The sequence below is a fragment of the Dipodomys merriami genome, unplaced genomic scaffold, assembly GCF_024711535.1.
Source record: "Dipodomys merriami isolate MVZ:Mamm:240054 unplaced genomic scaffold, mDipMer1.0.p SCAF_294, whole genome shotgun sequence".
Classification (NCBI taxonomy): domain Eukaryota; kingdom Metazoa; phylum Chordata; class Mammalia; order Rodentia; family Heteromyidae; genus Dipodomys; species Dipodomys merriami.
In genome coordinates, this window is record NW_027204426.1 from 1,008,049 (window position 1) to 1,034,484 (window position 26,436).

Genomic DNA, 26,436 nt, shown 5'->3' on the forward strand with positions numbered 1-26,436 from the left:
GGGCAGGCCCCAGTTCCTGGTTGCTTTCTTCAGGTTGTGTCCCCCCTCTTAGAATTCTTTGTAATGCTGGCTTAATGTTTATGTATTCATTTAGTTTTTCTTTGCTATTAAAAGTTTTCAGTTCTCCATCGAATGTGAATGCTAGCTTTGCCGGGTATATTAGTCTGGGTTGGCAGTTATTGGCTCTCAGGGCTCGTATGGTGCTTTCCCAGGCTTTTCTTGCATTCATTGTTTGTGTGGAGAGATCTGCAGTGATTCTACTTTTTTTTCCCATTGTAGTACAGGTCCTTCTTCATTTCTGCTGCATGAAGGATTGTTTCCTTATTATTCAGATCTATCATTTTTACTATAATGTGTCTAGAAGTGTTTCTCCTGGTGTCTTGCTTGTTGGGTGTTCGATAAGCTTTTTTGATGTAGTTAAGATGGTCGTTTTTGAGGTGGGGAAAATTTTCATTGATTATCTTGTTAAATAGGTGTTGCATTCCCTTGTTCTGGAATTCCTCACCTTCGTCCACTCCAATTATGCGAAGGTTAAATTTTTTAGCATTATCTGCTGGCTCTTGAATTTCCCTTTGGTTTAATTTGAGTGATTTTTACATATCTGTCACTTTTTGGTCCAGTTGGTGTATTCTGTCTTCTGTATCTGACACTCTACCTTCCCTTTCATTCACTCTGTTGATCGTGGCTTATATTGTGGTTTGCATGGAGGAAATGGATCCCTTTATGGATTCAATGTTGGTTCTCAGAGTACTGATCTCCCCTCTCAATGAGGTATGCATTACCTCTAATTTGGGGTTTATCTCACTTCTTACTGAGGTTTGTGCAGCTTCTATTTTTGCATGCATCTCTTGTTTGATACCCTGTATCTCTTTTGATAGATCATCCTTGTGCTCTTTCAATTTCTGATCAATTTCTCGCTTTATTTTTTAAGTCATTGCCTCCAGCAACCCTTGGATGTAGCTTTTGTCTTCCATTCCTGCTTTACTCCCACTGGGGCTCTCCCCTGCGTGGCTGCTGGCTTTTGAGGTGAGCTTGCTGTCCTACATGGTGGTAAACCTTGTGATTTTTCTCTGTGATTTTCGCATGGGGGTTCAGGAGACTGCTCTTCAATTTTGTTTTGGTGTGTCTGTCTTTGCTTGGTTGCTGATTCTATATTGGTAGAGAGAGTCTGTGCCTGATCTGGGTTCTGTTGGGAGCCTATTTCCAGCTGCTATTCTGACCTACTTAGGATTCTCAGCTCTCTGCTGTAGATTGCTGGCAGTTCCCGCCTTTGGAAGGGTTGAGCAGTCTAGACCGCTTGTGTTTGCTCCTACGGGTGCTCTTTTGAAGAACAGATGCTCTGGATGCACTCTCCCAAATACTGGAGTCTGCTATGGACTCCTGATGCGTTTTTGTTTGTTTGTTTTGGGCTGGTTGTGGGCTTGAACTCTAGGTTTGGGTGCTGTCCCTCAGCTCTTCAGCTCAAGGCTGGCACCCTACCATTTGAGCCACAGCACCACTTCTGACCCTTTTTGCTTTTGTGATGCTGAGGAATCAGTTCCAGAGCCTCATACTCCAAGACTATCACTCTATTTCTGAGCCACCTTAACAGTCTGAGCTCCTGCTTACTATCAGGTGCTGGCAGCCTGTGTTGCCCAATTCCCAGTCTAGTGTATATGGGTGGAGTTTTGGTGGTGTTTGTGCTTCTCTTGTCCTGGGCCTCCAGGTCTTTTGTTGTCACAGGCGTGCTTCCCGGGGAGTGTTGTTTCCTGGTTTTCTCCCCTCTGTTGAGGCGTATGCTCAGCTTTTTACTTCAGTTGGGAGGAGTTGGTCGTGTTGTTCAGGCGCTGGATCCCCGGGCCTGGTTCCGGCCCCAGCCTTGAGCGCGGCCAGTAAAGGTTGGGGGAGGGGTCTTCGCTTTTTCTGTTCTGAAATTCTTCTTTTCCTCTCTTTCTTTTTTGTTATTTTCCACCTCTGGTTTTTCTCTGAGTGTTCATCTTTTTGTTGTTTTCTGTCTCTTGGGGAGATTAAGCGTTGGAACTCGAACTCTCTTTTTGGTTGGAGAGAGCTGTGGCGTTTCCCTACTGCCCGTCGCCATCTTGGTCCCCCCTTATACATAAGCTTTAAAATGTTGCTTCCCCCCTGTTTTTCCTTTTTTGTTTTTCTTTTTCATGGTCATGGGCCTGGGCACTGTCCCTAAGCTCTTAAGATCAAGGCTAGCACTTTACCACTTGAGCCACAGGGCCACTTCAGTTTTTCTGGCTGTTAATTGGAGGTAAGAGTGTCACAGATTTCTTGCTAAGGCTAGCTTTGAACTACCATACTCAGATCTTAGCTCCTGAGTAGCTAGGATTACAGACATCAGCTACTGGCTCCCAGCTAAAATGTTACTTATTTTAAGTTCTGTGATTTAGTTGAGGGAGTAGCATGAGTGTGTAGAAAGGTAACTTACAAATAATCTCCAAATAATTTCAGAGTTTCATTTTCATAATACTTATTGCAATGATTAATAACAGAAGCTCACAAAGTAACAGAATGATCCTTCATTTTCCCCTTCCTATAGGTATTATTGGAAGAAAATGAGTGAGATCCAAGTCTAAGACAATATGTACTTGAAATTATAAAAAATTATTTTGATGACACATAAACAACCAGATTACACAACATCATTTTCATTTTTTAAAGAAAGGAATGTCATACAGGTATATTTATTGGCAGGTTTTTTCATCTGAAAAACAAAGAAAAAAGTATCATAAAAAAGCTGATGGGAATCAGCAGCTATGTAAGTGTGATTGGAGAGTTTAAGACATGAATTTATTCAGGTAAAATAATTATTTGGGAAAGGTATCTGTTCACTGAGTTTATTCATCATTAATTTTATTCATGTATCACTTAATATATAAACACATACATGTGTGTGTGTGTGTGTGTGTGTGTGTGTGTGTGTGTGTGTGTGTGTGTGTGTGTGTATCAGCAGTATCCGTCCAGTGAACTGTTTGGTTAGGTAATTTCATGTTAAGTTCATCAAAAAGATGGACTTCCATAAACTTTAACAACCCTGCAACACCACTGCACATGCAAACTTAAGGGTTCACCATTGTAAGCCAGACCTGTGTTTTACCAAAGCATATACAAAGCGTATATAGTGTGTTATTTTTTCATTTAGGCTTGACACAAAATGTGTTTGTCCCTAGAAATAAATGATGGTATTATAACTACAATAATTTATTGTAAATCTTTACATTGAACACATGTTCAACATGAGTTGTTCGTTCTTTCTTTTTCATATTTTAATTTTAGGAAGTTGATTTGAGTTTTGATGTTGTGTTTGCCAGACAGGTACTCCACCACTGGAGTCACTACACCAATCCTTTTTGTTTAAGTTACTTTACTCATAGATTAGCAATTTTTGCACCTAGCCTAAAAAGCAGGGATCATAATTGCATTCCAATATCCCTACCTAGTAGGTGGATATGGGTGATACTTTCCTTCCTAGAATGTCTCAGAAGTGTGATCTTCTCAAATTCTACCACTTTAGTTAATAGTGTGTGATCCAGTTCTGCCTATCTGTAGAAGACAGAAATAAATGATTACCGGTAATTTGAGTTAATCATTGGCTAATATAGGTGATTTGATATTAAAATGTAGGGTAAGTTTAAAAGTATAATCACAGTAGTCACATTTTGCTAAGTAAATTTTGTTTCACATTAAAAACACATCTTAACCAGAATTAATGACTTATTTTGCTGTCTGTCAACTGGTATGTCATTTGGGAAACCTCATGTCTTCCATGCATGATAAAGGACTTTGAATGATCTGATGTACTGGCTCACATCTATAATCATGGTTAGCAATCAGAAATAAATAGATCACAATTTGAACATAGCTTAACCAAAAATTTAGGAAGTCCCAGCCTCAACAAACTAGTGAATCATGTTGAATCATGCCATTAATCTCAGTATCACAAGAGGCTAGGTTTCTGCCCAGTACCTGAGTCACTTAGGTAACTGGTTCACTTCGAGGCAGTCACCTCTTCTGATGCAGAAACTGGGCTAAGATTTAGCCAAAAGGAGGGAGGAGTCTGCCCCACCTTCCCAGAGTGGACCTCACAGAATGCAGTGAAAACATGCTTGCTTTCCTCCTCCAAATAGCTTGAGATGGCATGCTGCTGAGTGTACATTATTTGATTCCAGTGATCTGTGGTAGAGATGTAAGGAAACATTAAACTAAATTTCATATTTGCCCATTGAGCTACTCTTCCCAGCTTGTGAGTTCAATTCAGCAAGTGTTCATTATTTGAGAGTTGAGAATACTGGGGTAGGGGAGAGAGGGAGGTTTAGTGAAGGAGAGGAGAGATTGGTAGAGAGAGGGAGAGAGGAGAGATGGGGAGAGAAAAGAAAGGAAGGAAGGAATGAACAAACGAACAAAGGAACAAAGAAGGAAGGAAAGAAAGAAAGAAGGAAGGAAGGAAGGAAGGAAGGAAGAAAGGAAGGAAGGAAGGAAGAAATGATTGAGAATGAATGGTTTGGAGTCAGGAATTACATGGCAGAGGTACTACTTGTATTTGGTATTAGGTCTGCCCCAGGCCATGCAGACCCTATGCAGACACCTCCCCACTTCTTTGCTAAGTTTCCACCCTTTATGTGTTACCTAGTTATCTGGGACTCCTGAAGGCAGCCACCTCACCCCTCCCCCCCATTAAGTCACAACCTGGTCAGCTACTGGTCACACTTTCCATCTGACCAGAGGAGAGTCCCAGGCCCCGAGGTCACATCCAGATCCAATGTGGTCAGACTTTTCCCCAACCTGGGCATACCTCATCTGGTCTTTGGCTTAGATACGACTTGGCCCTAGGTTGGGTCACCAACACCCCCCCCTTTTCTACATGCCTCTCCACCATGTATGGCATGGGCAGCAGTTCAGTAAATAAACTACTTTAGGGGCTGGGAAAGTGGCTCAGTGGTAGAGCACTTGCCTTGCATGCATGGGGCCCTGGGTTCGATTCCTCAGCACCAAATAAGCAAAAAGAAAAAAGCTGGAAGTGGCACTGTGGCTCAAGTGGTAGAGCTAACCTTGAGCTGAAGAGCTGAGGGACAGCGCCCAGGCCCAGAGTTCAGGCCCCACAACTGGACCAAAAATAAATCAATACATAAAAATAAACTAATTTACCTGACTGAATACCATGTGTTGTTTTCTTCATTGGCTACCTAATGACTTAATTAATATACCTTACACTTCACAGTTTCTAGTTATGAATCCAAGGATATTTTTCTGACACATTTGAGTTCAGTATCTACAAAACATATGTACTAACTCATCATTTACCAGTATAAATCTGCCTGAAATCTTTTTTTTCAATTTTTTAAATTGTGAAAATAACGTACAGAGAAGTTACAATTACATGAGCAAGATAATGAGTACATTTCTTATGAAACATTGTTGCCTCCTCCTTTGTTTCCCCTTCCCATCCCTTCCCATCTCCCACCTCCCACGCCAAAATTGTAAAGTTCGTTTTTTGACATAATGTGTTGTACATCTCATTGTTGCAATGAGTCCACCTGTATCCTTATATGAAGAATTTGTATTTTCCCTTTCCCTCTACAAAGTGTACCAACATCTGAATCTTTAATAGCAGCATAATTAACCTTAAAGTTTATTTTGTTTGGTTTGCTTTCTTTTCTTTTTTTGCTTAAAGCAATCAAAGATTTGCTGGGCCAATCTGAAAAGATCTCTGCCTTCATACTTTCTAATCACCCTGGGCTATGTGATACCTGCTCAGATGATGGGACTTTGAAATTCTGGAAAGCAGATGCACATCATAAGGCCCTATGGCTTTGGAATTTCCCACATTCTTTTTTAAATGTAATTGTTACTCAGGTGTGTACAGTGAGTTTACCATTTCACAAAACATGTAATGTGTACATTTTTCTTGTAGGCAATGCTATCCTTTCCTTAGCTTTCTCCCAGTTTCTGTTTTTTTGTTGTTGTTGTTTTTGATTGTTTTTGTTTTTGTGCCTGACTTGCAGCTTGAACTCAGAATTGGGTGCTGCCCTTGAGGTTTTGTAATCAAGGCTACTCTACCTCTGGAGCCCCGGTTCCCTTTATGGATTTTTGATTGTTAATTGGAGAGAAGGGTCTTACAGATTTTCTCACTGGAGCTGGCTTTGAACTGTGATCATCAGCCTCCTGAGTAGCTCGGATTATAGGCCTGAATTCCCAGTGTCCAGCTACTGAAGTGTTGGTTGCATGCTTCCCTGGTTGTGTTACAATTTTCCTCGACTCTTGCACTAATACTGAATATTGCCTGGCTCAAATCTGAACTGGTGGAAATGCTTGTATTTTGAGGAAGGCAGGAATAGGAAACTATAGGCTATAGGGACATATACGCTAATCAAATTATTTGGAACATGGCATAAAGACAAGTAAGTTTACTGCCAGTTGACTTTGTCCTGTCTTTACTGTTAATTCTGCATGGCCTGTGAATGAAGTCAGACATACCCAAATGGCCACTGGCAGAAAGAAGTTCACTCGTCCTGTTCTAAAAACAAAACAAAAAACAACCAAAAAGTACTACGTATGAGTGTAGCAATGTCCTCCAATTAGAGACCAGTCTGCCCTAGTTTATGAAAAAAATGTCTTTTGTTCAAGTGCTGCTACTTTTTCTAACTACAAATATAATTAAATCTGCAGTAGTCTGTAGAATTGTATACCACAGCTTTCATTTTAGTTCACAAGAAATTCAGACATTAGATGCTGGCAAAATTGATTAACTACTTGTAGAAAACTAAAGCTAGATCCTTATATATCACCCTGCACCAGAATCAATTCCAAATGGATCAAAGACGTCAGAGTCAAAGCAAACACTCTGAAAACATTACAGGATGGAATAGGAGAAACTCTAGGTCTCCTTGGCACAGGCCAAAATTTTCTTAATAGAGACCTGGAAACACAACAAATCAAAGAAAGGTTGGACAATTGGGATTGTATGAAATTGGAGAGCTTCTGCATGGCAAAGGATTTAGCTAGTAAGATCAATAGAAAGCCCACGGGTTGGGAGATCTTCACTAGCCATACAACAAACAAGGGTCTCATATCTAAAATATACCTGGAACTCAAAAAATTAAATCCCCCAACAACAGATCCTCAAAGAAACAACTGCCTCATAAATAAGTGGGCTAAAGACTTAAAGAGAAACTTCTCTGAAGAGGAAAGAAGCATGGCCAATAGACACATGAAGAAATGCTCAACCTCCCTAGCCAAAAAAGAAATGCAAATTCAAACAACATTGAGACACCACCTCACCCCAGTTAGAATGGCAAAAATCAAGAACTCTAAATAACAACAGATGCTGGAGGGAATGTGGAGAGAAGGGAACCTTACTGCATTGTTGGTGGGAGTGTAAACTTGTTCAACCACTTTGGAAAGTAGTATGGAGGTTCCTCAAAAGACTCCACATAGAGCTCCCCTATGACCCAGCAATCCCACTTTTGGGCATTTACCCAAATGTTTACAAACAAGATCACACTAAAGCTACCAGTACGACAATTTATTGCAGCATTATTTACCATGGTTAAGATATGGAACCAACCCAGATGCCCCTCAATAGATGAATGGATCAAGAAAGTGTGGTATATATACACAATGGAATTCTTTGCCTCCATCAGAAAGAATGACATTGCCCCATTTGTTAGGAAATGGAAAGACTTAGAAAAAAATTATATTAAGTGAAGTAAGCCAGGCCCAAAGAAATATAGGTCCCATGTTTTCCCTTTTTTGCAGTAACTAGTATATGTTTGAGTCAAGCAGAAAAGGTCAGATAATTTGATGTTAGGGAAATGAACCCTAAGATATGTATTCAAATGTTTTTTTTCTTTCATGCGATTTTTTCTAACACATTTATTTATAAGATTATTTCTTTGTTGCTTTGCATGTCCCTCCCCCACGGCTTTACCCCTGCTTTCACTGTATTTGATGTTGGTAAAATTTGTATAGGGGAAGGGCAAAAACAAATCGTTTAAATAGGGATACAGGTGGACCCATTGCAACAATGATATATACAAGTTGTTATGTCGAAAATGAACTTTATAACTTTGGTTGGGGGGAGGATTAGGTGGGAAGATTGAGGGAGGATGGGAAGGGATGGTAAGGGGAAACAGAGGAGGCTACAATGCTTGATACGAAATGTTCTCATTATCTTGCCCATGTAGTTGTAACCCCTCTGTACTGTATTTTCACAATAAAAAAATTCAGACATTAAAATGCTTTTTTTTGTCAGTTGTGGGGCTTGAACTCAGGACCTGGACACTGTCTCTGAGATTCTGAGCTCAAGTTAGTTAGCACTCTATCAATTGAGCCACAAAGCCACATTTGCTTTTTCAGTAATTAATTGGAGATTAGAGTCTTATGGGGACTTTTCTTCCTGGGCTGTCTTTAAACTGTGATCCTCATATCTCAGAATCATGAGTAGCTGGGATTACAGGCATGAGACACTGGCTCCTGGCTTCAAATAGTCATTTTTAAAATGATGAACTGCTTGGTGCCTCTGGCTCACATATATAATCCTAGCTATAGGTAGGATTACAGGTATAAGAAACAAGAACTACGTGTGTTGTTTATGATGGTTTGTATTAGCATGTTTTAATACTGTTTGTTTCTTATACTACATTGCTCTTATTTTTATTTTCACCTAGGTGGGGGTTATAGGTGCTGCCAGTGTTGAACCTTCTTTGGTTGAGATGGAGCCATATGGAAGTTCTTGCCTAGTATGGCATGAAATTGAAGTCCTCCTGCTCTCAGCTCCCCATGGACATGAGATGATAGATGTATTCCATTACGCATAGCTAGGTTTTGGGAGCATTGAAGGTAAAACTACACTGGTCTGAAACTGATGTCCCAAATAGCTAGCTTTACAGGCAAAACCTTGTATTCCGTTTCACTTTGAAGAATTGTAGGTACATACTTAGAGAGTACAATGATAGCACACTACATGTTTAATATATTAAATAGTCAATATAATTAGCAGGTTTATCTCCTAAAACATTGAAGCTAATGAATTTGGTAACCTGACTCTGCTAGTTATTTTGGAATATACCATAAACATGAATAAACTGATAATGTGCAGTAGAAGATTGGAAGTTGATAGAGATCGAGACAAATTAGACTATATTTAGTAAATATATATTTATCTATTGCTGCTCTGAAGAACATTATCATATATTCACGATGACAATACCACCACATATCCATCATGACAATAATTTTCCTGCAGTGTAGAATGTTCCATTTCATAATCTGCCATCGTTTATCTTTTTTACATTCTCCTAATAAGTATGAATGTTTTCCAGTTTATTATAATGTTTTGAAATTATTATATGATGGATTAAAAAATTTGGAGAGTCTACTGAAATTATCTCATTTTGTCTGGTTTTGTGATGCTAAATCATTAAGAACACAGATTCCTGAAAGTTATGCTAGCAGACTATATCACTAAATTGTATTCTAAGTATATCTTATTATTGTATTTTGATATAGGTTTTTACTGTTGCTGTTTTATGATATAGAATGTTATGAAGCTGGACTGAAACTTGCAACCCCACTGCCGCCAGTAACAGTTTTATCACCAGGTTCTGGAGGCTCATAATTAGAACTCTAGCTAATCAGGAGGTTGAGACCTGAGATTTAGTTCAGACAGCCTGAGCAGGAAATTTTATGAGTCTCTCCTCTCCAGTTCACTACAGAAAACTTGCAGTGGAACTGTGGCACAATTGTTAGAGCACTACACTCAAGGGAATGATGCTCGGGAATGTCATATAGCCCTTGAGTTCAAGTCCTAAAACACACATATGCACAAACACACATTCACATACATTCACACACCCTCCCACACACATGTACACACACAGATTCGCAGGCAATGTTATATCTTAAATTCTTATCCGGAGATTAGACAACAGCCCACTTATTTGTGAAAGTTTTTCCTGATTATTTTGAATGAGGAGGATAGTTCGTGGGACACAGATGACAAGACTTTAGTGAGGAATACTTTATAAACGACTAGCTTATAAAAAGGACAGGAAAATAACTTTTATCTTTAAATCTTACATTCCTTCAACTATTGTATTTTGAATTATGAGAAGACAATGCAGCACCTCTTCCCTTCTCCCCCTCACCTCTGTCATAAGATATGAGAAAATTATCAAGAATAGTCTTTTATCTTACAAGAATGAACACCCATAAAAATGTCTGACTATAGGTGTAAGGTTTGTTTTTCAATACTTGTACGATTTTCCACATGACAGCACACACGGGCTTCAAGAGCAAACAGAAGATTAGGAAATAAAAACCTAACAATGTCCTAAGAAGTAGATGTCAAAAATACATCCAAGAATCAAATGGCAGGCTGAGAAGGCCCTGAGAGGCAAAATGATTTGTGAAGGATGAAAGGAATAGTGACAAATAAGGCATGGGTCTGACCTAGGAAGGGTTCCTTGTGGCTGAGATCATGCTGGCTTGTAGGCCTAGCTGAGGATGTTTGGATTTGATCATGTCCACATGTGTACAGAGTGATGTTGGAGGGGAGATTTCAGCCTCCAGGTTGTCTTTGGAATGTTCTTATGTGAGCAAGCAACTCTGATCATTGGGCTCTGAGAGATGACACTGCCTCCCTTACAATGGAATAGAATATGGAACTCTGAGAGACAGGCAACTGTAACCGACAGTCAGCTCAAGCCAGCTCACGTGGCCTGTAGCTCGGGAACAAGAAAGATGTTCCTGTGTTGTTTTCAAAGTTCAAGAGACTCAGGTCTCAGGCATGAGTGGTATGAGTGCTGCACTCGATGATACAGACATTGGATCAGTGCCAAACCATGAATCCAATGTCTCAGGCCTTTTTATAAAATAAACCAAGGGAATCACAAGGCAACTCAGGCCAGGTGTAAGTATGACAGGAAACCTATTTAATCTCATCCTAGCCTACAGTACAACCTTCTTCTTGTGTGCTTTTATATGTGTATACTGAGAAAAATTTACTATGCACTTTTCAATCCACTCTGTTACTCACTTTGAAGTGTACTCCATTTTCCATGTTTCAAAGATCCACTCTTTTTACCACCTCAGTGTGACAATGAGTCAGCCCAAAACCTGAATGTGCCTTATAATATATGCAGCTTGGATTCAGGCTTGTTGTAAATGTTGGCAATGGACCTGTTCCCTGCCTACCAGAAAGGTGATTTCTTCTGTGTTGGAAACTTCCTCCACCACTATAGAGAATTGGGAACAATGGAGCAGTTGCTGGATATTCTGTTTAAAAAATGAGTGTTCTTCTTTCAAACCCAGGGCTGATGATACGCCCCCCCCCGGCAGATTATTGGAATACTTGATACTTCTCTGAAACTGTTTCACTGAGGTCTTATCACAGGAAATTGGCTTGAGACAAAGAAGTGCACTCCAAGTTAATTCTTTAGGACTGGGCTGCCAGAATATTTCATTTGCCTCAGGAGCTAGTGGAGCCTTAGCAGTTTGCTTGCTGAGAGACTAGGATTAAAGAAATGAGTCAGCCCCACCCAAAGTCCACCCTCACCTAGGAAATCACTATCTTGTAGGCCTTTGAGGGAATATAGAAAGAAGCAAGGATGCAACTTGAATTTGGGGCCTGAGTGCTGTCCCATTCCTAGCACTCTACCATTTGAGCCCCAGTTCCAGGTCTGGCCTTGGACTGGTTACTTGAAGATAAGTGTCTTTAGAATTTTACAAACTAGACTGGGTTCAAACTGTGATCCTCAGATCTCACCCTCCTGATTAGTAGGATTAGAGGCATGAGCCATTGTGCACTTATTTGGACAGATGCATATAAACATCCTCACAGAATTTCCTTGAAATTGTATAGACATACCTCCACTTTTTGTCTGTCATGTTTACATTGCCATTTGGGACTTAGCCAGTCCCATGTGTGTCCTGTTAGTTCAGAAAAGGAGAAGCATAGAGTTAGCATCCTCCTCCCCTTCCATTGGTATAGATCCTTCTACTGTAACTGGGAGGAAGATGAAAAAGATGAAGAAGTAAGTGGATGTTGGCACAAAGATAAGTTCAGTCCTTGAAAACTGGGTATCTTTGAGGTTTCTGAATCAAAGTCAACTTTCTTCTTTGCACACCAGTTGTGATTTTTACCAGGGGGTTGAGGCTTGCCACTTCAGTGGATAGCAGATTACACAGTTGTGGATGTGTTTGTGGTTTTGGACTCTCATGGATGACAAGGAGGACTGTGTATAACAAGTCAGATTCAGTGGGGAAACAACTTTCTCTTCCTAGCACATGCAGAATTATAGAGGATTGTATTTGAGAAATTCCTAGAAGTGGGTTGTGAGGAACATCCTGCTTGCAGGAGTCTCTTCCCACTTCCCAAAATGCACGTCCTGCCAGAAAAATGCTTTAGTACAAGGCTCAGGATGGGGAGGGCGGGCTCTCATTTTCCTTATCACCAATATGCCCACAGCATGATTTGTTCCATCTTCCCTATGAGGATGCTCTTCTGCCCTGATGATTTCTATGACCACAAGAACCAAGAAACCCTGAAAGAACTTACACAGTATGTCAAGCTAAACATGCCCTCTTCAGACTTGCTCTTCTGCTTATATATTCTTCTGGAGCTTACAAATTCAGATGGAGGAATGCATGACCCATGAGACCAAGAAAAAGAGGGAGAAGTCCTTGTTTACATGCCTTAGAGCTGGTGAGTAGGAATGGAACCTGTGTCTCTAGAGATGTGCATGATTGGTCAAGAGCCTTTAGTACACCCTAGCTTGGCAAAATATCCTTTTATGGATATTCTTTAGATAATATCTGTTCTCCTTTTGAAAGAACTTGGAAGCAGCCACTCATTAGAAACACCCTAACTTGGGGGGGGGTGTTCCAGGAAGATGGCGGAGGAGAAGCTGGAATCTAAGCAAGCTCTCCCATAGAAAGCAGTTTTAGAGTTCCAGTGAACAGTCTTAAGCCAGAGAATTACACCAAGTGTGCCATCACAGGACAGAGAGTTAGGCCAGAGAGGGGAAACCCAGGCAAGGAGACACTTCTGAGCTCTTGCCAGCAGCTGCCGCGGCAGCGGCAGCTGTGGAGGTGGCGGCGGGTGAGCACAGGAGCCATACCTGAGCCACAGAGAGTCTGGGATGAAGAAGCCAGACGCAGCAGGCGAGCGGATTCTACTCAACACCAGCAAGAACTGACAAGGAGTGGACATCTTCATCCTGCAGTTTGCAGACCAGAGACAACCCAGGAACCAAGACTCGGCATGAGTAGAAGCCTGACATCTTCACTCCTTCTCAGGGAGCAGAGGAGGGAAGGCCACCCCTACCCCCAGCACCAGAGATCTCCATCTTGGATACCGACAAAGCTCAGTGGAGCTGCTAGCTCCAACTCAGGCATTGGAAGAAATCTAGAGTCATTTAGCAGGTCACAAGAACCTAACTTGAACTGCCAGACTCAGCTCCACCCAGGGAAAAGTCACACAGCTCGGGCACCAGCCCTAGGAGTGACTTTCTTCACTGGGTAATCAGAGCCAGAGGCTGCCCCTTCCTCTAGCAGCCTCAACAATCAATTGAAATTCAGTAAACAGAAACCCTGAGAATGGCTCCAGGCTGGGCTCTGTGAGTTTTTCAAAAACTAGCCCCCGGGAAAAGCTACTGTCTGTTGAAAGGCCTCAACTCTACCCAGAACCTAGCCTCATCACTGCATCCCCCTCTTTTGTGATACTCGAAGTAGATCTGCCTCCAAATGAACTAACCTGGGAGGAGGATCGCCAAATCCTGGGTAAAGCAGAGCATTTGTCTGCCTGTTCGAACAAACTGACTTAAGAAACCAACCAAGCCACAGGACCACAAGCAGACCAGAGACTCCAACAAAAGGCTGGCTACAGACACAAGGGAGATACAGGATTTTTCCCACCCCTCCCAAAAAAAATCAAAGAACTTTTCTTCTTCTTCTTCTTCTTCTTCTTCTTCTTCTTCTTCTTCTTCTTCTTCTTCTTCTTCTTCTTCTTCTTCTTCTTCTTCTTCTTCTTCTTCTTCTTTAAAAAATTTTTTTTTGGTACCTTATATAAAATTTTTTTTTTCTTTTCCAAAACTTTTTTTAATCCTTAATTTTTGCCTTTTTTGAAAAAAAATTGTTTTCCAGAAATTTTTTTTCCTCTTATAATTTTTATTTTAGGGATACATGAGTGTGCGTTTTTCTTTCTTTTTTTGTTTTCTTTCTCTCTTTTTTCTATTTTAATTATCTCTTTCTTTTTTGTTTACCTCCACTGAACTTCTCATCTTTTTTCTTCTTTTCTTATCCTTTTCACGTTCTCTTCTCTTTCGTTCTTCTTTATGTGACTTAATTCTTGTCCTGCACATCCTCAGATAAACCCTTAGTTGACTATTAGACCCTATCCCCCATTGTGTACACACTTAATCCAGAAATTTATCACTCAATTCAAAACCTCTAAGACTTAAATTCCTTAATAGCAGTACTACCTCTTTATACCTATATAATATTTTAAGCATTTTTATTTTTAGGTTTTTCACATCTCCTTTATGTCCCTCCCCTTCTCTCAATATATTCACCTTCTTCTCTAAATAGATAGTTATCGGGTCTACATAATTTTATTAATTTTTACTTTTCTATTTCTTCTGGTCTCTTTTCTTTTCTCTTTCCCTTTCTTCTTTTTTTCTCCCTCTCTATTTTCATCCTACCCTACCTATTTCCTGCTTTGAGATTAGGACTTAGTAAACTCTCTCTGAGCCTCCCCACATCAATCTATTCCTAATTTTTATCCATATCTCTCCCTAACCCTAAGAATTTCTGGTCTTCCAAATTCTTCTTTGCGGTTCGTAGCCCATTAATGTATAGTTGTTTGATGTTGAATAGATGTATCTGTTGAACTAGATTGTATCTGTAGACTATTGAGTGTACAAATTCAGACTTTGGTTGATGCTTGCCTTAAGATAGTGTTCTAGCACAAAACTGGTGCTATTTTCATCTCAAATGGGCAGAGTAAGCCGGAAAAACACAAAAAAATGGCAAATCCGGGTATCTCAATTCCCAATCTTGATAATCAGGGGACAGAACAGATAATGAATAATCCAGAGGACAATTTCTAAATAGCTCTACAAACACTGCTGGCAAACATGATAAAGGAAAAGATTGAAAACATAATAAAGGAAAAGATTGAAAACATAAAAAGGACTCTGTATGAGCGTGATAGGGAGACAGAGGAGGCAATCCAAAAGTTTATACAGGAATATCACAAGCATGAGGAAGCTACTCAAAAATTGATAAAGGATTTGCGTGAGCAGCTTGAGAATACTCAAAGAGAAAGGCAGGAATGGTGTGAGCAGGCTGAGAACACTCAAAGAGAACTACAGGACTCCCACGAACGGGAGGAAGCTAATCAAAGTGTAATGCAGGAATTGAGAGAGCAGGAAGAGAATACACAAAGATCACTAAAGGCATTCATGGAATCCATTAACAAAGAGCTGAAGGAAGTCAGGGAGACCACAAAGGGAATGCTGAATGGAGCCCAACAGAAGGAATGGGAGTACAAGGAAATCATAAGCAATCAACTAAGTGATTTGAGAATAAACACTGAACACCAAATTAAGGAAGTAAAGAACTTCATACAAGATCTAAAACAAAGCTTCAACAAAGAATTTGAAGCCATCAAAGCTGACCAATTAGAAGGAAAAGAGATAAAAAACAAAGTAGAAAGCTTTGACAGCAGGTTAGACCATGCAGAAGATCGAATCTCGGGGATTGAAAACAGCCTAGATATTATAGAGAAAGAACATACAACCATCCAAGACAAGTCCAACAAATATGACAGATCTATCCAACACTTGGAAGACACCATCAGAAGGCCTAATCTAAGGATAATGGGTGTAGAGGAGCACCTAGAAACAGAAGTTAATGGTCTAGGAAATTTGTTTAACAGGATCCTAGCAGAGAACTTCCCAAACATGCAAAAAGATAGGCCTGTTCAGATACAAGAAGCTTTTTGAACTCCAAATAGAATAGGACATCCCACCGTCACATTATAATCCACACAGGAACAACTCAGACCATGGAAAAGATCCTTAAAGCTGTCAAGGAGAAAACATTAATCACCTATAAAGGGAAACCAATTAGAATCACCTCAGATTTCTCAGCAGAGACAATCAAAGCAAGAAGAGCCTGGAATGATGTATGCCATGCCCTAAAAACAAACAACTATCAACCAAGAATACTGTACCCAGCTAAACTCTCCTTCATAACTGAAGGCCAAATAAAAACCTTCCATAGCAAAGAAAAATGGAAACAATACATCTCCACCAAACCAGCCCTACAAAAGATTCTTAAAGATGTCCTATACATAGAAAACCAACAAGACCACAATAAAGGCCAAGAAACTGCACCCAAACTGAGAATCCAAGAACGATAGGAAGAACCTAGTTTTTGCAGGCGCCAAGAAGGTGGATAACATGGCAGGAACCCCCAAATACCTCTCAGTCCTTTCTATCATCATTAACGGACTGAACTCTCCAATTAAACGACATAGACCAACTAATTGGATTAAAAAACAAGACCCTTCTATCTGCTACCTTCCGGAGTCACATCTTGCCCATAAAAACAAACACATTTTCAATGTTAAAGGCTGGAATAAAATCTACCAAGCAAATGGACCCCATAAACAGGCCGGAGTTGCAATCCTAATATCAGATAAAATAGACTTCAAATTAAAATTCGTGAGAAGAGATAAAGAAGGTCGCTACATACAAATTAAAGGATCTCTCCTTCAGGAGGATATTACAATTCTAATATCTATTCGACAAACAATGGAGCACCCAAATTTACCAAAGAAACACTACTTTCCCTCAAATGCCATATAGATCCAAAGACATTAATTGTTGGGGATTTTAACACACCACTCTCCCCACTAGACAGATCAACTGGGCAAAAACTCAACAGAGAAACCGCAGATCTAAACAGCTGCATAGATCAACTAGACTTAACAGACATTTACCGAACATTTCACCCAGCAGCATCAGAATACACGTTTTTCTCAGCAGCACATGGAATATTTTCCAAAATAGACCACATTTTAGGCCACAAAGCAAACCTGTCTAAATTCAGAAACATTGAAGTTATACCTTGCATTCTCTCTGACCACAAGGGAATAAAATTAGAACTCAACACCAAAAGCCACCAAAGAAAGTCCGGTATCACATGGAGGCTGAACAACACAATGCTGAACCACGAGTGGGTCATGGAAGAGATTAGAAAGGAAATTCAAATGTTCATGCTATTCAACAAAAATGAACATACAAACTACCAGCTCCTCTGGGACACAGCAAAGGCAGTACTCATAGGCAAGTTTATAGCTCTGAGCTCCTACATCAAAAATTGGAGAGATCTGAAACCAACAATTTAATGACACATCTAAACCTCCTTGAAAAAGAGCAGCAAGGTAAACTCAAATCCAGTAGACAGAAAGAAATAATTAAAATTAAATCAGAATGAAATGAATTAGAATCCACAAAAACTATAGAAAGTATCAACAAAACAAAGAGTTGGTTCTTCGAAAAACTTAACAAAATTGACAGACCCTTAGCAAATCTTATAAGAAAAAGACGAGCACACACCCAAGTAAATAAACTCAGAGATGAGTATGGAAACATCACCATGAGAACAACCAAGATTCAGAACATTATAAGGGAATACTTCTCAAAACTTTATGCTAATAAGTTTGAGAACTTGACAGAAATGGACCTTTTCTCTAGCAAATATTGACATGCCAAAACTAAACCAACATGAGTTAAACCAGCTTAACAGGCCCATATGAAGCATTGAAATAGAAACAGCAATAAGAGACCTTCCAGCTAAGAAAAGTCCAGGACCAGATGGTTTTACAACGGAATTCAACAAGGCTTTCAAAGCAGAGCTCACACGAATACTCCTTCAACTCGTCAATGAAATTGAAAAAGATTTCAAAAGATCCCCAAACCAGGCAGGGACTCATCAAAGAAAGAGAACTATAGACCCATTTCTTTGATGAACATTGATGCAAAATTTCTCAACAAATTTTGTCCAATCAACTTCAATAATTCATCCAAAAAATCATACACCACGAGCAAACAGGATTCATTCAGGGATGGAAAGCTGGTTCAATATACGCAAATCAATTAATAATATTCATCACATCAACAGCAGCAAGAACAAGAACCACATGGTTATCTCAATAGATGCAAAAAAAGCATGCGACAAGATTCAACATCCTTTTGTGATGAAGATTTTGGAAAAATTAGGAATCCAGGGAACATTCCTCAATACAATAAAGGCTGTATATGACAAACCTACAGCCAGCATTATACTCAATTGTGAAAAACTAAAGCCATTTCCTCTTAACTCAGGAACAAGACAAGGATGCCCACTCTCTCCACTTCTCTTCAATCTAGTATTAGAATGCCTAGCTACAGCAATAAGACAAGATGCAGACATGAAGGGGATTCAAATAGGGAAAGAAGAAATAAAACTCTCCCTCTTTGCAGATGACATGATCTTGTATTTAAAGAATCCCATAGACTCCACTCCCTAATTATTCAAGCTGATTCAAAACTTTGGCAAAGTAGCAGGGTATAAAATTAACCCCCCAAAATCAATGGCTTTTCTGTATGCCAACAATCAGAACAGGGTGGCTGAAATTAGGAAAACAACTCCATTTGTAATAGCCCCTCAAAAAATAAAATACCTAGGAATTAACTGAACCCAAGAAGTGAAGGACCTTTATGATGAAAACTTAAAAATCTTGAAAAAGGAAATCAAAACAGAAAATAGCAAATGTCAAAACCTTCCATGCTCCTGGATTGGAATGATCAACTTTGTGAAAATGGCAATACTTCCCATGGCTATCTACAAATTCAACGTGATACCTATCAAAATTCCAATCCAAAAATTCATATGGAACAATAAAAGACCCCGAATAGCAAAAACGCTCCTCAACGGAAAGAACACTGCTGGAGGAATATCAATACCAAATTTCAAACTCTAGTATAAAGCCATAGGAATAAAAACAGCTTGGTACTGACATAAGAACAGACTTCAGGACCAATGGAATAGAATTGAAAACCCAGAAATGAACCTACAGACCTATAGCCAACTAATCTTTGATAAGGGAGTTAAAATAATAGAATGGAATAAAGACAGCCTCTTCAGTAAACGTTGCTGGCAAAATTGATTAACTACTTGTAGAAAACCAAATCTAGATCTTTATATATCACCCTGCACCAGAATGAACTCCAAATGGATCAAAGACGTCAGAGTCAAAACAGACACTCTGAAAACATTACAGGATGGAATTGGAGAAACCCTAGGTTTCTTGCCTCAAGCCAATATTTTCTTAATAGAGACTCGGAAATACAAGAAATTAAGAAAGGTTGGACAAATGGGATGGCATGAAGTTGCAGAGCTTCTGCATGGCAAAGGACATAGCTTGCAAGATGAATAGAAAACCCACGGATTGGGAGAAGATCTTCACTAGCCATACAACGCACAAGGGTCTCATATCTAAAATATACTTGGAACTCAAAAAATTAAATCCCCCAACAACAAATCCTCAAAGAAATAACTGCCCAATAAATAAGTGGGCTAAAGACTTAAAGAGAAACTTCTCTGAAGAGGAAAGAAGGATGGCCAATAGACACATGAAGAAATGTTCAACCTCCCTAGCCATAAAATAAATGCAAATCAAAACAACATTAAGGTACCACCCCACTCCAGTTAGAATGGCAAAAATCAAGAACTCTAACAACAACAGATGCTGGAGGGAACGTGGACAGAAGGGAACCTTGCTTCATTGTTGGTAGGAGTGTTGAACTTTTTCAACCACTTTGGAAAGCAGTATGGAGGTTCCTCAAAAGACTTCACACAGATCTTCCGTATGACCCAGCAATCCCACTTTTGGGCATTTACCCAAATGTTTACAAACAAGACCACACTAAAGCTACCAGCACAACTATGTTTATTGCAGCACTATTTACCATAGCTAAGATATGGAAACGACCCAGATGCCCCTCAGTAGATGAATGGATCAAGGAAATGTGGTATATATACACAATGGAATTCTATGCCTCCATCAGAAAGGGTGAGTTTGCCCAATTTGTTAGGAAATGGAAAGGCTTGGACAAAATTATATTAAGTGAAGTAAGCCAGGCCCAAAGAAACATTGGTCCCATGGTTTTCCTTATTTGCAATATCTAGTATATGTATAAGTCAAGCGGAAAAGGTCAGATAACATGATGTTAGGAAAATGAGCCCTTCATTATGTATTTTTTTTGTTTATTTTATTTTATTTTATTTGAGAACATACTGTACAGAGGGGTTACAATTACATGGGCAGGATAATGCATATATTTCTTACCAAGCATTGCAGCCTCCTCCTTTGTTTACCTTTCACCTCCCTTCCCAGCCTCCCTCCTCCCCCCCCACCCAATCATACCCCTCTCCTCCCCCACACCGACATTGTAAAGCTGGTTTTGACATGACATTTTTTTTAATTTAATTTAATTTTATTTGAGAACATACTGTACAGAGGGGCTACAATTACATGGGCAGGATAATGCATACATTTCTTACCAAGCATTGCAGCCTCCTCCTTTGTTTATCCTTCACCTCCCTTCCCAGCCTCCCCCCTCCCCCCACCCAATTATACCCTCCACCCCCCCACACCGACATTGTAAAGCTGGTTTTGACATGACATTTTGTACTTGTCATTGTTGCAACAGGTCCACCTGAATCCTTAAATGACTTGTGTTTTTAAATGTGTTTTTTCTTTCATGCATTTGTTTCTAACGCATTTATAAGATTATTTTTTTGTTGCTTTATTTGTCCCTCTCCCACAGTATAACCCCTGCTTTCACTATATTTGATGTCGGTATAATTTGTGGAGGAGATGGGGAAAAACAAGTCGTTTAAGGATACAGGTGGACCCGTTGCAACAATGAGAAGTACATGTTGTCATGTCGAAAACGAACTTTACAACTTTGGTGCGAGGGGGAGGGGAGGATTGAGTTGGGGAGCCGGGGGAGGCTTGGACGAGATGTGAAGGGTAAACAAAGGAGGAGGCTGCAATTCTTGATAAGTAATGTACTCATTATCTTGCCCATATAATTGTAACCCCTCTGTATGTTCACAAAAAATAAAAATTAAAATTAAAATTAAAAGAAAGAATTAAATTTTTAGGGGCTGGAAAGGTGACTCAGTGTTAGTTCGCTTGCCTTGCATGCATGAGGCCCTGGGTTGGGTTCCTCAGCACCACATAAGAAGAAATAAAAGACGGAAGTTGCACTGTGGCTCAAGTCGTAGGGTACTAGCCTTGAGCTGAATAGCTGAGCGACAGCACCCAGGCCCACAGTTCAGGCCCCATGACCAACCAGAAAAAAAAAAAGAATGAAATGTTTAATTCCTTATTATATTAAGTCAGAACTATTGCTTACACATGAAACACATATTCCTGGATCAGAAAGGAATAAAGAAAGATCCCTACTCAATCATGCTTTGCTCACAATACCTAGAAACTTCCACTCTTTGCTCATTGTATAAAAAAGAAAAAGAAAAAAAAGAAATGTACTCATTACCTTGCTCATGTAATTGTAACCCCTCTGTATGTTATTTTCACAATAACAAAAAGAAAAAGAAAAATATATGCATGAAAAAAGAAGGATACAAACAGGAAATATGAAGACTTACCAATAGTTCATCTTTAATATTATAACTATTATTTAAATAACATTAAATGACCATACTCTTTGTCTCATGAGTTATTCTTCATAACTAAACTGAGGCAGTTTGCACAGCTTTCCATGTGCACTAGTGTTGTTTTTTTTTAATTTAATTTAATTTAATTTGTGAACATACTGTACAGAGGAGTTACAATTACCTGAGCAGGATAATGCGTACATTTCTTACCAAGCATTGCAGCCTCCTCCTTTGTTTACCCTTCACATCCCTTCCCAGTCTCCCCCCTCCCCCCAATCCTAATCCTTCTCCTTCCCTCCCTTCCCTCCCCCCCCCCCCCGCACCGCCGTTGTAAAGCTCGTTTTGGACATGACAACTTGTACTTCTCATTGTTGCAACAGGTCCACCTGTATCCTTAAACAACTGGTTTTTCCCCATCTCCTCCACAAGTTATACTGACATCAAATATAGTGAAAGCAGGGGTTATACTGTGGGGGAGGGACATACAAAGCAACAAAGAGATAATCTTATAAATGCGTTAGAAACACATGCATGAAAGAAAAAAAACATTACACATCTAAGGGTTCATTTTCCTGACATGACATTATCTGACCTTTTCTGCTTGACTCATACATATACTAGATATTACAAATAAGGGAAACCATGGGACCTATGTTTCTTTGGGCCTGGCTTACTTCACTTCATATAATTTTTTCCAAGTCTTTCCATTTCCTAACAAATGGGGCAATGTCATTCTTTCTGATGGAGGCCTAGAATTCCATTGTGTATATATACCACATTTTCTTGATCCATTCATCTACTGAGGGACATTTGCATTGGTTCCATATCTTAGCTATGGTAGGGACTTACTGTGTAGCTTAGGCTGCTCTAAAGCTTACAATCCTCCTTGGTGCTGGGATTACAGGCATGTCTACCATTATTGGCTTTACTCAGTAACTCTATTTATAACATTTTCTGCAAGAAATTCATTCATGCTCATGAAGATATGTGGCTTAAAGCTGTTCACATTAGTATTCTACTGTACAAAATATAAATAATATAGCTGGACATGGTACTATGCTACCACATGGTAATGCCAGCCAATACTCAGGAACCTGACACAGGAGAATTACGAGTTGAAGAAAGCCTGGTCTACACTGCAGAACCTTGTTTCCAAAGTTAAGAAATTCTATAAATATAAATCTACTATGAAACATACAATATGTTAAATTTATATAATGGAACAAATAGATCTTTGTTAATGGAAATAAAATCTTGGCAGAAATTTTAAATACATACATATGTATATATATTTTAATTTGGAGAAATAAAATTTCAAGTGGTATTATCTGCATCTTTCAGTCTGTCACCTATCTATTTACTGACACATTGATTTCTGTTTAGTCTTCACAAAACACTGTTTTCTCACATAAGTACCAAAAAATGAAAAAGAAAAAGTACAAAAAATGCATTGTCATAAATACAAATGTAGTTTAATCCCTACCATAATAATTTGGAAAACGTGCATTAAGTTATTGACATTGAATACTGCTCAAGAAAGGGAGTCTAGGGGAATGTACATTGTGTGTATGTGTGTGTGTGTGTGTGTGTGTGTGTGTGTGTGTGTGTGTGTGTTTTCCATGAGTGAGTCCAAAGTAGATTAATTATACTTGGTTAGTCTTTTTGCTCAAAGCTGACACTCTACCACTTGAGCCACATCTCCACTTCTGGATTTTGGGCTGCTTTAACCCAAGATGCTCAGTTTTTGACCTCTAAAGTAGCTAGGTTTTCAAACATGAGCCACTGGCGGACAGTAACTACGTTAACATTTTTTGCATGTTTGGATAAATTTTAAAGTAAGACATATATGTTACATTTGAGAATGCTGGGAAATAGTAATGAATGTTTAACAGAATTTAAAGCATACAAAGCTGAGAATGGCAAGTAGCTGAGAATAGGCTGGAATAAATCAAACTTACCTATGACAGTTTTCAGTCTGTGCCCAGAAATGATTGCATTGTTGAAGTTCAAGGCCATCAGATAGCTGAGCTCCAGCTGGCTGCTATGCTCATGAGGCCAGCTAGTGCTATCCACAAGAATGTGGTGGTGTTGGATGGCAGGGGCAGCTTCAAGTTCAGAACCTGAAATATTTCAATTAATCTAGAAGGGGAAACATAACAGGACAAGGAATGTGATTAACAGTGCAGAATGCAAAAAACATCCAGTCCAAGGAAGACAGAATAACTCTTTCTATATCTGAAAAGAGTATTCTCTCACAAAGAATCTTGTGCCGACTATGGTGGTCAATGTTTGTAATCTCTGAACTTGGGAGGCTGATTTAGAAGTTAGCTTGAGACCAGCCCAAGTTTTAGGCCAACAGAAGGACACATAGTAAAATGCTATTTTAAAACAACAACAACAACAACAAAAGACCCAATGACTGGGAATGTGATTAGTGGTAGAGTGCTGGCCTCGCATGCATGACGCACTTGATTTGATTCCTCAGTATGACATAAGCAGAAAAATTGGAAGTGGTGCTGTGGCTCAATTGGTAATGTGCTAACCTTGAGCAAAAGAAACTCAGGGAGAGTGCCCAGGCCTTGATTTCAAACCCCAGGGCTGACAAAATTAAAAAAAAAAACCAAGTGCAAAATGCTGTTTGTTGAAATAAATATGTTGAAGAATTCTTTTTACTCACTAGAAAATTGTGGTGCTGAGAATTCATCATGAACTTGGTTAGGAAAAAGTAAATTAATGATATATTGTCTGGCATTGGACAGGACATAGTGAGATCTAAAAATGATTGCTGCCTATGGTTACTTGATACAACTAATGTTACAGATACACTTGCCAGATTGTAAATTTTTAAAGATAGAATAATGGGTTTTTCTTTTTCAAAATAATTTTACTGCTGGCTGCCAGTGGCTCACACCTGTAATTCTTGCTACTAAGGAGGCTGAAAACTGAGGGTCTCTGTTCAAAGCCAGCACAAGCAGGAAAGTCTGTGAGACCCTTATCTCCAACTAAAGGTTCAGAAAATGTGAAGTGGCACTGTTGCTCAAGTGGTAGATTGCTAGCCTTGAGCTGAAGAGCTGAAGGACAATGCCTAGACCCAGAATTCAAGCCCCACAACAGACAAAAAATAATAATAGTAATAATATTAATTTTATTATTACAATTAAGGTGTTATATATAAAGGCTACCATTACAAAAGTTTGTGTATCTGCTCAAAGAAACATATATCCATATTCATTGCTAACAGCCAGGATTTGGCCATCTGCTTTCCAGCTGATCTCTGGGTGTAGAGGCAATGTGTAATACAAAGTAATACAAACCAGTTCTGACTTTAAATTATTTTTCTCTGCACATCTTAAAAATCAATGCTGACACATGAAATAAAAAATCCTTAAGTTTAAAACATTCTTCTAGACAAGTTAAAGAAATCGTGAGAACAAGTATTTTAATAATTATTTCAGAGAACTTGAACTCTGGACTTGGGTTCTGTATCTGAAATTTATTACTCGAGGCTAGTGCTGCCACTTTGAGCCACAGTGCCACTTCCAGTTTTTTTTGTGGTTAATTGAACAGAAAAGTCTCACCAACTTTCCTCTCCAACCTGGCTTTGAACTAGGCTCTAGACATCTCAGCCCTCAGAGTAGCTAGGATTATAGGCATGAACCCCTAGCACCTGGCTAGAATAATTGCTCACCTTTGACAGACGCCAGTTAGTATTCAATGCCAGTCATGTTTAACTTTGTAAAATAAAGTTAACTGAAATGCCTTACAGTAGAAATAAGGAATAAATTGTGTCTGTGGGTTACAAAGAACTTACAAAAAGCTACATATTTTCCTTGTTTTTTTATCTTCCAAAATTGTGTGGTTTCCAGAATCATACCTTATCTTTCCTTGCTGATTTCTTTATTTTATTTCATACAGGGCCACAGGTTCTTCAACTATCATTTATTTATATGAAGAGCTTGCACATATCTATTTCAGTCCAAATTCCTTGTAAGCATCTCTCATCCATATGTTCAACTGCCATAAAAAATTGTGAAGCACTAATTGTCTCTTTCCATTACTGGATATTAATGTGTAAATAAAATTTAGGAAAATAAAGAATAGCATCAATAAATATAACATGATTTTCATAGTAATGCTAAACATAAATTCAATGTTTATTATTTTCTGAGCAATTTAATAAAAACTTCAAGGAAAAGAAATCAACTTTTTTGAGTGCTAATATTTTGGTTTAAACTCAGGACCTTACCTTCTCACTTAAGCTTTTTCCCTAAAGGATGGTGTTCTATACTTGAACCACAGCTCCCCTTCCAACTTTATTTGGGGGATTATATAGAGATAAGAATCTCATGGAATAAAAACTCATTTGTGTCCATATCTTAGGGTTCATTTTACTTAACATCATCTTATATGGTCATATGATACCATGTACTAGTTACTGCAAGTAAGGGAAACTACAGACGGGACCTATGGTTTTGATCCTAACTTCAATGAGAAGGCAGGGATCTGGACATCTCACTTCAGTGTCAGCTCAGATAGGAAAGTCTGTGAGATTCTCATCTCCAATTTACTGCCAAAGAAAGCTGGAAGTGTATTCGTGGCTCGTAGCCTACAGCAAAAAGCTCAGGAACAGAACCCAAGCCTTGAGTTCAAGCCTTAGAATAGTGCATATACATACACAAGGGAAGTAAGTCACTCAAG

At 39.1% G+C, this 26,436-nt stretch overlaps 1 long non-coding RNA gene across 1 annotated transcript; it reads right to left on the reverse strand.

Annotated features, from left to right (window-relative positions):
- Positions 1-2,685: 2,685 nt before the first annotated feature.
- LOC138839132 (uncharacterized) lies at positions 2,686-23,825 on the reverse strand. The gene is made up of 4 exons (XR_011375858.1): positions 23,697-23,825; positions 3,970-4,176; positions 3,440-3,546; positions 2,686-2,707 (listed from the first exon to the last, which is right to left on the reverse strand). It is a non-coding gene; the product is annotated as an uncharacterized lncRNA (long non-coding RNA).
- Positions 23,826-26,436: the final 2,611 nt, after the last annotated feature.